This window comes from Sarcophilus harrisii, chromosome 1 (genome assembly GCF_902635505.1).
Source record: "Sarcophilus harrisii chromosome 1, mSarHar1.11, whole genome shotgun sequence".
Taxonomy (NCBI): Eukaryota; Metazoa; Chordata; class Mammalia; order Dasyuromorphia; family Dasyuridae; genus Sarcophilus; species Sarcophilus harrisii.
Genome location: NC_045426.1, coordinates 292,326,617 through 292,339,314, shown reverse-complemented (window position 1 = coordinate 292,339,314; position 12,698 = coordinate 292,326,617). Strand labels below are relative to the sequence as shown.

At 34.6% G+C, this 12,698-nt stretch overlaps 1 protein-coding gene across 2 annotated transcripts in view; it reads left to right on the top strand.

Moving 5' to 3' along the window:
- The window catches only part of MCC (MCC regulator of WNT signaling pathway), a 223,516-nt gene that overhangs the window by 85,457 nt on the left and 125,361 nt on the right, over positions 1 to 12,698 (top strand). The gene's annotated exons all lie outside the window — the stretch shown is intronic.

The window sequence follows — 12,698 nt, the reverse complement described above, 5'->3', positions numbered from 1 at the left end:
TGAGAGGAGGAAGAAGGGATAAGGAGCAGGAAAGAGAAGTTGAAGTTCATTAAAAGGATCATATTAAATGAGTGAGGGGAGGAGGGAAAGAAATCACACCAAAATCATTTACTGTTCAGTCAGTGGATAAGGTTTGTTACTCTGTTTTCGAAGAAATAAAGCAGTCCTTTATAATGTCCTTCAAAAGTAAAATCCTGGAAAAAAATAAAAACCTTATTTTACACTCTTTTTAAATACTGTTTATGTGATTGAGATTGCTCCCTGGACAAGAAGATCATCACCATTTTATAGAGCTGAGCATTGTTAAATTTAGCAACTGGAAAGTCAACTAGCCTTTGAACTCCCTCCAGTCTTTGTGTGCCTGTATTGGGTGTGTCTGTTTTTGAACAGAAGGAAAGAATACTGATTACTAAAGATTTCCTGACTGTTTGTGGATCTGCAGTAATAAAAGGGAAACAGAAGGGAAAAAAGTCACACAAAACAAATGTTATTTTAATAGCATTTGGTCTCTTTAATTTGTAAACTATGCTAACTGATATGGTTGATGGAGATACCAGATGATGGTAGGTACCAAATGTTGGGATTTCCTTTAATCTTTCTTTTTTGCTTAGAATTTTACTGTACTCTTGTGTGCACATAAATCATATTTGTGCCTTTGTAACTGTCTGCAGGCAATTAGATTAGACAATTTTTTTGTTAATATGATTTATACATATATTTTTTACTTAATAGTATGTTATTTTTTCCTATTATATGTAAAGATAGTTTTCAATATTCATCTTTGTAAGATTTTAAGTTTCAAATGTTTCTCCCTTCCCTTTACTTCCCCTTCCCCTTGATAGCAAGTAATCTGATATAGGTTATGCATGCATAATCATGTTAAACATATTTCTCTATTAGTCATATTATGAAAGAAGACTCAGAACAAAAGGGGAAAAGAAGAGAAAGGGGAAAAAAAAGTAAGAAAAGTGAAAATAGTATGCTTCAATTTGCATTCAGATTCCGTAAGTCTTTCTTTGGATATGCCCAGCATTTTCCATCCCAAGTCCCTTGGAATTGTCTTGGATAGCTGTATCAGAAGAGTCTGTCCTTGTTGCTCATCACACATTTCTGTGTACAGTGTTCTGCTCACTTCATTCTGCATCAGCTTATCTAAGTCTTTCTGGGATTTTCTGAAATCTGCCTGCTCATCAATTGATTGTTGTACTTTATCAAAAGGTTTTTTTTTTTTTTTTTCTCCATCAATTAATATAATCGTGATGAAATCCTAGATTGCTAGATGGGATTGTCAGAGCCTGAAGTACTGATAAAATTATTCCCTGAGATAAACAGGGAACACCACTGATGGGGGAATCATTTTAACCTTATAGGTTGTGGGTAAACCCATCTTGTTCTGTTCATTCAGAATCCAAGAGATGTCAAACCCTCGAGGTTAGATTTCCCCTATAAATCTGTTTATGGCCCATGCCATCTTTGATGAATCCTTTTTGGGGTTATAGTCCTCCATGGTTCTCTGCCTTATGTTGTCTTTCTCCTCATCCCTCCCCTATGCGTTATGATGTCTTTCTTTCTCCTTGTTCCCCCACCATATCTCATGGTATCTTTCTTCTTATATCTGACTAACTTTTAGGGTACATAATCCCTATATGGATTTAGCTTACTAGTTAAGGGCACGCTTCCACCTCATGGAGTCTCTTAATTAATTGTGAGTTGCATTAAGGAACTTGTCCTTTCTATTGTTAATTGTTAAAACCTTTTTCCTTGCTAAATATATGCTTTCTTAATTCTATTTCATATTTCCCATTCCTGATGTCTATTGTATCTCTTCCTTTTGTCTGTAACCTCTTCTAAATAAATTTGTCTTTTGCCAAAGAAAATGGCCACTGTGAATTCTTCACACCAAATCCCAATATTTCATGCCTCAATCACGATATATTTAGCGCTAAACCCCAAACATGTCATTTGGAAGTAGGAATTGCTATCCTGAGGACATCATTCATATGATCTTCAAAATACTTTTATTATTGATTATATTAATTATATTAATAGCTTTCCTTATGTTAAACCATCCCTGTATTCCTGGTATGATTCTCACTTAATCATAATGTATAATCTTTGTGATACATTGTTGTGATCTTTTAGCTAGTATTTTATTTAGGATTTTTGCATTGTTCTTTAATGAAATTAGTCTATAATAATCGTTCTTTTTTTTTTTTTTTTAACCCTTTCTGATTTAGGTATCAGTATTATATTTGTTTCATAAAGGGAGTTTGATAGGGTCTCTTCTTCACTTATTATTCCAAATAGTTTATTCAATATTGGAATTAGTTGATCTTTAAATGTTTGATAATTCACTTGTGAGTCCTTCTGGTCTTGGAGCTTTTTTCTTAGGAACCTCAATTATGGCTCCTTGATTTCTTTTTCTAAAATAGTTCCATTTAAATATACTGTTTCCTTTTCTCTTAATCCAGGCAGTTTATGTTTTTGTAAATATTTTTCTGTTAGAATCCTTACCAAATGTTAACTCACTGGAATTGATAGAAACAATGTTTAAGTTTACACCTTTGAGAGTTCACACATTAGCTCACACGGTAAGAGTTCACAAGTCTGGGAAATTCACAAGTTACACCTCCCACAATCAATCCCACTCTCAGAGGAGGAGTCAACCTTTGAGTTCACACCTTTGAGATCATATATAAGAAGCTCTTAGAGCCTCAGTCAGAGTCAGTGAAGTCAGTCAGTTGGGGAGATTGAGAGAGCCAGAATTCAGTTGAGAAGATTCAGAACTGGAGATTCAGGGAGAGCTGGAGCCAGAAATTGGAAGAGCTAAAGGACAAGCTGCAAGAGCTCTTGGAACCAAGGAGGGAGATAAGCCTCTAAGAAAACTAACCCAGCTATTTTGAAAGAGACAATAAAGAATCTGTACTTTAACAGCTGGATGCATTTGAGGTGATTATTACTCTGAACTGAAACTGCCTTCAGAAGCCCCCCGAGAAACCTGCTCCCCAGAGAACCATTATATTTTAGAAAAGAAGAGAATACTACATTTTTCCATTTCTCTCAATTTGTTAAATTTATTGGCATATAATTGGATAAAATAATGAGTTCAGACAAATTATCATTTCCCATAGAGGGTCACAGTGGCCAGAACTTTGGGCCTGAAGTCAGAAAGACCTGGATTCAGATCCACTTTTTGATGCTTAATAACAGCTCGACCTTGAGCAAGTCAATCTGCCTCAGTTTCCTTAACTGTAAATGTTAATAGCATCTACTTGTCAGGGTTGTTCTTAAGATCATAATATTTGTGAAACCCTTAGCATTAACTGTGATGAACTTGACTCTTCTCAACAATGAGGTGATTCAGACCAATTCCAATAGACTTTGTGAGGGAGAGAGCCATCTGCAACCAGAAAGAATTATAGGAACTGAAATGTGGATCACAACATAGTATTTTCACCATTTTTTGGTTGTTGTTTACTTGCTTGTTTTTTTCTTTCTCATTTTTTTTTTTTTTTTGCCATTTTAATCCCATTTTTCTTATGCAACATAGTATTTTTTTTTGATATTTAAAATGATTTTTTTTATTTTTCCAATTACATGTAAAGAAGGCTTTGACATTCATTTTTTGTTTTTTTTCTTTTCTTTTTTCTTTTTTTAAATTTTAATAGCCTTTTATTTACAGATTATATGTATGGGTAACTTTACAGCATTTACAATTGCCAAATCTCTTGTTCCAATTTTTCCCCTCCTTCCCCCCACTCCCTCCCCCAGATGGCAGGATGACCAGTAGATGTTAAATATATTAAAATATAAGTTAGATACACAATAAGTATACATGACCAAACCGTTATTTTGCTGTACAAAAAGAATCAGACTTTGAAATATTGCACAATTAGCCTGTGAAGGAAATCAAAAATGCAGGTGGGCAAAAATATAGGGAATGGGACTTGAATGTAATGGTTTTTAGTCATCTCCCAGAGTTCTTTTGTTGGGCGTAGCTGGTTCAGTTAATTACTGCTCCATTGGAACTGATTTGGTTCATCTCATTGCTGAGAATGGCCAGGTCCATCAGAATTGGTCATCATATAGTATTGTTGTTGAAATATATAATGATCTCTTGGCCCTGCTCATTTCACTCAGCATCAGTTCGTGTAAGTCTCTCCAGGCCTTTCTGAAATCATCCTGTTGGTCATTTCTTACAGAACAATAATATTCCATAATATTCATATACCACAATTTATTCAGCCATTCTCCAATTGATGGGCATCCACTCAGTTTCCAGTTTCTGGCCTCTACAAAGAGGACTGCCACAAACATTCGTGCACATACAGGTCCCTTTCCCTTCTTTAGCAACATAGTATTTGTGGAAATATGTTTAGAAGAATTGCACATGTTTTAACCTATATTGGATTACTTGCTTTCTAGAGGAGGGACAAAGGGAGGAGAGAAGTAGAAAAATTTGGAATACAAGGTATTGCAAGGTTGAATGTTGAAAACTATCTTTGGATGTATTAAAGAAAAAAATAAAAAGCTATCATTATTTAAAAAAACGACAACAACAACGCCCCAAACCTTAGCATTTAGCATAGGTACTTAATAAATACTTGTTCTTTTTCATTCTTCTCCCAGAGTGGGTACCTGTAATACACTGGAAGGTTGTAGGCAAAGCAGTCCCTGTGCATGTAGGAAGACTTAGATTCAAGTCCTACCTCTGACACATACTGACCTGGATACTGGCCCCATCACTTAACATCTCAGTTATAGTCAATTCTCTAAGACTATGTGTTGCAGATAAAAAGTTGAATTGTATTGGTAGAAGATTCCTTTACCTGGAAGTTCCCCATACTAAGGAAATCAGTTTTCATCATCTACAGGGGTCCTCAAACTATGGTTGTGGGCCAGATGCAGCAGCTGAGGACACTTATCCCCCTCACCCAGGGCTATGAAGTGTCTTTCTTTAAAGGCCCGCAAAACAAAGTTTTTATTTTTACTATAGTCCGGCCCTCCAACAGTCTGAGGGGCAGTGAACTGCTCCCCTATTTAAAAAGTATGAGGACCCCTGAATTTCTAGAACATGAAAACATTTTTTCCCCCAGAGGAAGTATTCATGATTAAAAGCATGAGATTTCACTGTAATCTATGTTTCCAGATTTTTTTTATTCTGTCTTCATGAACTGTTTTTCTGTTTCTCCCTATCCTTACCTTTTTGTATATTTGTGTGGAAATCACAAGTATTAAAAGCAAATGTTGATTTAGAGGAATAAAGAAATTATAATGGGAACTTGATTATCTTTTCATAGTCAACAACCAATGTTTGTAATTATTTTCATAGAAGTCCTCTTGAAAATATTAATCCTTTAATATAACATGTAACCACTCTGCCAACTCACAATTAGCTGTGCCTCTCTCTCTTTCCCTCCATATATATATAATGTTATATTCCATAGGTCTTTATATATACACACACACAAATATGTAACACTGGCAGATATAGATATGTATATATGTAAATATATACACATATCTGCTAATGTGAAGGAGAGAAAGACGGAGACAGAGAGAAGAGGGGGGTTGTGGATGTCAGCTAGATAGTTCAGTGAATAGAGGTCTGGGCCTGGAGCCAGGAAGACCTGAATTGAAGTCCAGCCTCAGACATTCACTAACTCTGTGATCTTGGGCAAATCATTTAACCTCTATTTGCCTTAATTCACTGGAGAAGAAAATAACAAATCATTCTAATATCTTGTGTGACTATACAAAATTGGACATGACAGAACAACAAATAATTTATTTGTTAATATTTATTTGTATTTATATAGATAATTTTTATCTATATAGATAATATTTATATAATCTAATATTTATATAGATAAATAAAATTTCCTAACTTCTATATGTATTACCATCCATCTCCTTCTCCTTTCAACCTCACCCACCCCCAGCTTCATTTAATCCCCTTTGGTTATACAAATCAATATTTAAATAAATAACCAAATTGTTTTAGACTAGCAATTATTTTTGTTTCAAAACCTCTTTATACTCACAAAATTATCAAGGCCCTCTTCCCAAAAGTTTTGTTTATGTGGGTTGTATCTGTCAATATATTACCATATTATAAATGAAAATATCTAGAAATTATTATTTAAAACTATTTTAATTTCATGAGTACCCTGAAAGGGTCTTGGGGTCCTCTAGGACTCAGTTCAGAGAACTTCTGCCTAATAGAAACTGATTTTTGCCAAAACAAATGATAAAACAGGAAAGATAAATGTAAAGAATAAAAACTTCATGTCTCCCATGAAAAAGAGGAAAGACCAGAAGGGAAAAAAAGTTTGAGAACAGGAATTGCCAGTTCTTTTCTTAGATTTCACCTTTTAGTTTCTGTTTCGATGTCTTATTGCCTTTATTACCAGTTGGTACCAGTTTCTGAACACATAAAATCCTATCTGTGATGGATTTAGGATAGCTTCTTTCTCCCTTTGTTAGAATATTCTGTATGTCTACTACTAGCTACACCACTATCCCCAGTGTTCATAGACTTCTCTGATTCCCTTTGCCAACTTGAGCTGGAAAAAGAAAAAATTGGTCATTGTAATTTTAGAAGAAATTTCCCAATCAGAACTAGGTCTGATGTATTTTCTAGTTATCTGTGTAATACATGTGAAGGCCAACTCAGTTATTCTTTCTGCTATTATCCCATCTTGGTTCTATTTCCTCAAGGCAATGTTCTTCCACTATACCAAGCTACTTTACATGATATACAGTGAAAATTGCTATTTCAGTTAATTCATCTATTTTAAAAAATCATACAAGTAGTAGTAGTTTCATGGAATCACTGTTATTTGTCACCCACTTTTTTTTTTTTTTTTTATCATTACCTTTCTTCCTTTCTTTCTCCTTCCCTCAAAGAAATTGAAGACATCTTCCTGATGGTTTCCTATTTTGCTTAGTCTTTAGAATTTAGTCCTTAGTCCTTAACCCAGCCCAGAATATGTTTGCATTGCAGTCTCCCTAGGTCATTGCTAAATTTCATGTCTAATTTGCAATGCATTAAAAATAGTGTGCTTGTGCCTTTAGAAGAGTTTTAGTTTGTCATACAGGTGAAAAATGTGTTTGAGGCATCAAATTATGTTGGATTGAATTAGGTAGTTCCTTTCAGACTAGATTTTAAGTCTGATTCTTAATTGTTAACTAATTTGCACTCTATAAGCACTCACATAAAGAAACATTTTATTTTTCTGTAGGTTTATAAGAAAGATTTAACCCATTTCAAAGATGATTTGCTTCAGATGAATAATTAATTATTTATTGAATTTCAACCTAAATTCAAAGTAATCCTTATACTAATGTGATTAACAGGATATTTTACAGCTGACTACACTTGCACTGCTGCTTTAAGTTTGCCTGATAAAAGAAAATATTTGGACCTCTCCATGTGGGTACATAGTGCATTTTTCTCTAACTTTTGAGGTAGGACAGAACTTCGACAGTTGGAATGATTTAGATCCATATTCGTTTGTGGATACAGTTAAATTTTTTTTTTTTTTTTTTTTTGAGAATTAAATCCATCACAGGCATTAGTTCACTTTGTCTCCAGTACAAAATGGTGAATAAGAAGGTAGATTCTGAAAGCTTCTGAAAGCATCTTCAATCAGTTATGCTAGCTTGCTTTTATTTTCCTTCTTTATTGAATTTGTAACTATTTTAGGCTTATTTGATTTTACTTTCTGCTTCCCAGATTCAGATTTTTCCTTATTTATTTTTAATATACATTGTTTGTTGAATTATGTTGGGAGAGAAAAATCAGAGCAAAAGGGGAAAACCATGGAAGAGAAGAAAAACAAAACAAAGAAATGAACATAGCATGTATTGATTTACATTCAGTCTTTGTTAGTTTTTTTTTTTTCTTCTGGTTGCAGATGGCGTTTTCTGTCCAAAGTCTATTGGGATTGCTTTGGATTATTGAACTACTGAGAAAAACCAAGTCTTTCATAGTTGATCATCACATATTCTTGCTGTTATTGTGTACAATGTATTCTTATTTCTGCTTGTCTCGCTCAGCATAAGTTCATGTAAATCTTTCCAGGCCTTTCTATAATCAGCTTGTTCATCATTTTTAATCAAACAATAATATTTCATTACCTTCATGTATCACAACTCGTTCGGCCATTCCCCAACCGATGGGCATCTAATTGTTTTTTCAATCCCTTACTACCACAAAAACAGTTGCTACAAACATTTTTGCACATGTGGGTCCTTTTCCCTTTTTTATGATTTCCTTGGGATACAGACCCAGTAATGGCATGGCTGGGTCAAAGGGTATATACAGTTTTATAGCCTTGTATTAATTTCCTAGTTCTGATTATTTTAAATTGTGTCATTTCTTATTATGCTTCTCAAAATTCTTATTTAACATTTCTTATAAATTGGGGGTTATTTTTAAGTTGCCCCCTTCCTACTTAAAAAAGAATATATATTTTTTAGCAAATTAAAAACCAAAATCATATGTAAATAATCTCTTGTAATGCTTGAAATTATGATCTCCTTACAAATATATATATAATTCATAGGTTCAAATATAACCTGTCATGCATTCACATATCACAATATGATAATGAAATTAATATTTTGCTATATATGGCATATTTCTGTGTAAGATTTGCTTGATGCATATGTATAATAATGGTTAAAAGGTATAAAAATTTTAGATTCTATACATGAGGTTTTGTAGAACACAATTTTTAAAATAATGGTTGTATCTACTCATAGCTCCAATAATAGCATATATATATTTCTGTCTTTCTTCCTTCTCGCAAACATTTACTACTGTCATTGTTTGTCATCTTTGCCAATTTTCTAGGTTTCGGTGGAGGGTATGATGGGATTTGAAAAGTTTCATTCAGAACATGATAATTAAGCTTGTGTGGGACAATTTTATCCAAAATTAAACTCTCAAGGTATAGAACAAAAGCTTTATTAGGACCTTCCCAGAGCCGCCGGGTGGTCATCCAAACTTCCAGCAAAAGGGATGTGTTCAGAGCCAGAAGACAGCTGCCACCCAGTGCACACTTGAAACCTTTATACAGAGTACCCCAAGAAAAAGCCCAGACCCACCTCCAGTACCCCTCATATATATTCTGATTGGTTATATAGGTTGTGTTCCCGGATCAGGAACTGGAATGTTTACAGGTTATAAATCTTTTTCCCCCACTAACACATGATTTTTAAGAAACTGAAACTTAGGCCTGCAGGTTTTACCTACTTTAACCAATGGTTATGAAAGATCTTCAAGAAACCAAAACTTAGGTCTGCAGGCTTGATCTACTTTACTTAATGATTATGAGAGATCTTCACTTCAGCTACTTGCACTCAAGCTGAATCTTGAAGGAGATTCCCAGGCAAGGGAAATGAGAAGGGGAAGAATGATGGGTAAGGCAAACACTTAAAGATTCAAGAGAAAGATGGAATGGTGTTTTCATGTGTAAAGGCAAAAAGGTCAGCTTGTCTGCACTGTAGAGTGTGAAGGGGAGTAATATGTAAAGAGGTCAGAAAATAAAGATAGGGATAGCATGTGAAGTTTTTTGCCAGAGACATTTATATATGAACTATTGCTTTTATCTGATAGAACATTACTCAAGTTTAAAAGGGGGTGGGGTAGGATGAGAAATACTAACATGGTCAGACTGGATCTACTACAAGTTTATTATACAACATGATCTGGGCCCTCACTGCTGCTCAAACAATCCTACTACATTTCCCTTATTAACTCATTATACCGTTGTTCACAGTGGCTCTTCCAGACCCTTTCATTTCTCCTCAAACCTTCCATGGCTTTTCTTACCCTCTCAAGTGAGGACTATGGCATATGTTTTACAGAAAAAAAAATGAGGCCTTTCTCTGTGAACTTCTTCTCCTTCCCTTTTTCTCATTTTCTATAGTTCAGATGCTTTCTGCCACTTTCTTTTCCCTCACCCGTCTTACATGATGAAATGATCCTATTCCATCTTGTCTCCATCAAAAGATTGCCTTCTCTGTCATCTTCACTCTTATACTTATTTTCAGTCTCTCCTTGTCTTCTGGCTCATTTCCTACTGTCTATACAAACATGCCTATATCTTTTCCATTCTCAAAAAAACCCTCACTTGATTCTTCCATCCCTGCTAAATATTCTTATATCTTTTTAACCCTTTGTAGCTCAATTTCTTTAAAAGGGGGTACCTATGTAAGGTGAATCTATTTTCTCTTCTCTCACTTTCTTCTTAACCTTTATAATTTGGTTTCAGACTTTATCCTTCATCTGAAACTACTCTCTCCAGAGTTACTAATAATTTCTTAGTTGCCAAATTCAGTGGTCTTTTATCATTACTCATTCACCTTGACATCTTTGAAGCCTTTGTTGATGCTCTTTTCTCTCTCTTTCCTGGCTTTTTTCCTACCTATCTGATCACTCTTTCTTTATCTCTTCTGTTGAATCCCTGTACAAATCATGCTCTCTAATTGTAGGCATCCCCCAAACTTCTGTCCTTGGCTTTCTCTTCTTCCTCTATACCAGGGCTTCTTAAATTTTTTTCACTTGGGTCCCCTTTTTACTTGAGAAATTTTTACATGATCTTAGATATATAATCATATGAAATAAATACACAAATCAAACATTTACTGATAATAAATTATAATTTCACAATCCCTACATTGTTAGGAGACTTTATATGGGTTGTGACCCACACTTTAAGAAACTGGATTCTATACTATTTCACTTAGTCATGTCACCATTAATGTAATTGCCATCTTTATGCTGATTTTTTTCAAAATTGTCTTTCTTTGCTGACCTCCAATCTTAAATTTCCAACTGACTTTTAGGAATATCAAATTGGATGACCAAAAGATACCTTAAGATACCTGTTCAAAATGGGACTCGTTATCTTTTTCATTAAACTCTCTTCATCTCCTATTTCTCATTTTACTGTAAGGAGAAAAAATCATCCTTCCATTTCTTTAGGGTTTCAGATAAGGAATCATACTGGATTCCTCAATTTCTCTCACCCCCTTATATTTAAGTTGTTACTAAGGCCTGCCAATTTCATCTTTGCAACATCTCCTAATATATCCCCTTCTCTCCTTTGCTGTTGCTTCCACACTATTGCAGTCACTAATCATCTCCTGCCTTAATTATTATAATAGCCTACTGAAGCTGGAGCTGGATACACGATTTTCGGGAGTGACTGCTGCAGTGAAGGGGAGCTCTGTGAAGCTGGTGTAACTTTTGTGATCAAAACTAATCTAGTAAACAAGCTCTTATGTTTTTCAAAAGGAGTGAACCACAGGCTTGTGACAATGCGATTGCCACTTGCAGGAAAATTCCATATCACCATCATTGGTATCTATGCTCTCACAATAACACATCCTGATGAAATTAAAAAAAAAAATTATGAAGGCCCTTTTCCTCAATGTGCCAAAAGAGGACAAGCTTATAATTCTGGGTGTCTTTAATGCTAGGGTAGGCTCACACTATGAGAAATGTCAGGGAGTCCTTGGGAGAAATGGATTTGGAAACAGCAACAACAATGGTCACTTATTACTGAAGATTTGTGCATCTTGTGACTTCATCACCAACATTGTCTTCCATTTACCTAAACACAATAAAATTTCATGGATGCTCTCTTACAGCAAACATTGCCACTTAATAAACTATGTGATTGAAAGGAAAAGAGACAGGATGTGAAAGTGATGAAGACAATGTGTGGTGCAGAATGTTGGATTGATCATAGACTTATCCTTTCCAAGCTGAATATTCACACTCAACAAGTGGAGTCCCCAAGACAAAAAGATTACCAGAAGAATTAATGTCAACAGCTAGAGTGCTTCTCTGAGAGGGAATAGATTTGTTGCTAACTTTGAGGGTAAATTGAGCCAACCCACAATTGGCAACAGTAGCAGAAAAGGAGTGGGCAGCTTTCAAAGATTTGATGTACAGCACTACTGATCTGTGTCAGTCTACTGATAAGTCTGCAGCAATTAACCCTATCTAAGATTGAGTAAACATTTATATCCTGCTACCACATCATCAATATTCTTTCTCATAAAATGAAAAGGAAAATATTGCTGTTTGTGCTAGTGTGTAACAACCAAAAAATAAACAAAAATATGATTTGTACCCAGTGAGCTGTGTTGTAAATGATATTTAATGATTTCAAGTTACCAGGCTATAATTGAACTTCCTTGTGCTACTACCCAGTATTTGCCAGTAGTGGGAGTTCTAACTCTGAATGTGTTTGATTTCTTGACCATTTTGACAGTATGGATTTTATCCTATTGCACCAGTTAGTTTCTGTTTATTTGCCACGAGTCTTAAAGTGAATTGAGTGATATTCTTTGGTGAATTTCATAATTTCTGCTTCTGAGGCACAGGAATTAGAGGTTATCTTTCATTTTTTTGTTATCTTTTGGGTTTTTCAATGTCAGCAGGGCATTATAGAGGAGAAAGAAGGCAGGACTGAGAGTTAAGATCCCTGGTTTATTAGTCTTGACCTGGTCTTCAATAGGTTCATCTGCAAACACAGATATTTACTTTGGTAGTATGGTAAGATTAATTAATACAAAACAAATCTCAGTGATTTATTATAAAAACAGCTTGGCAATAAACTTTACATACTTTATTTCATTTATCCTCACAATAATCTTGTGAAATATATACTTATAGA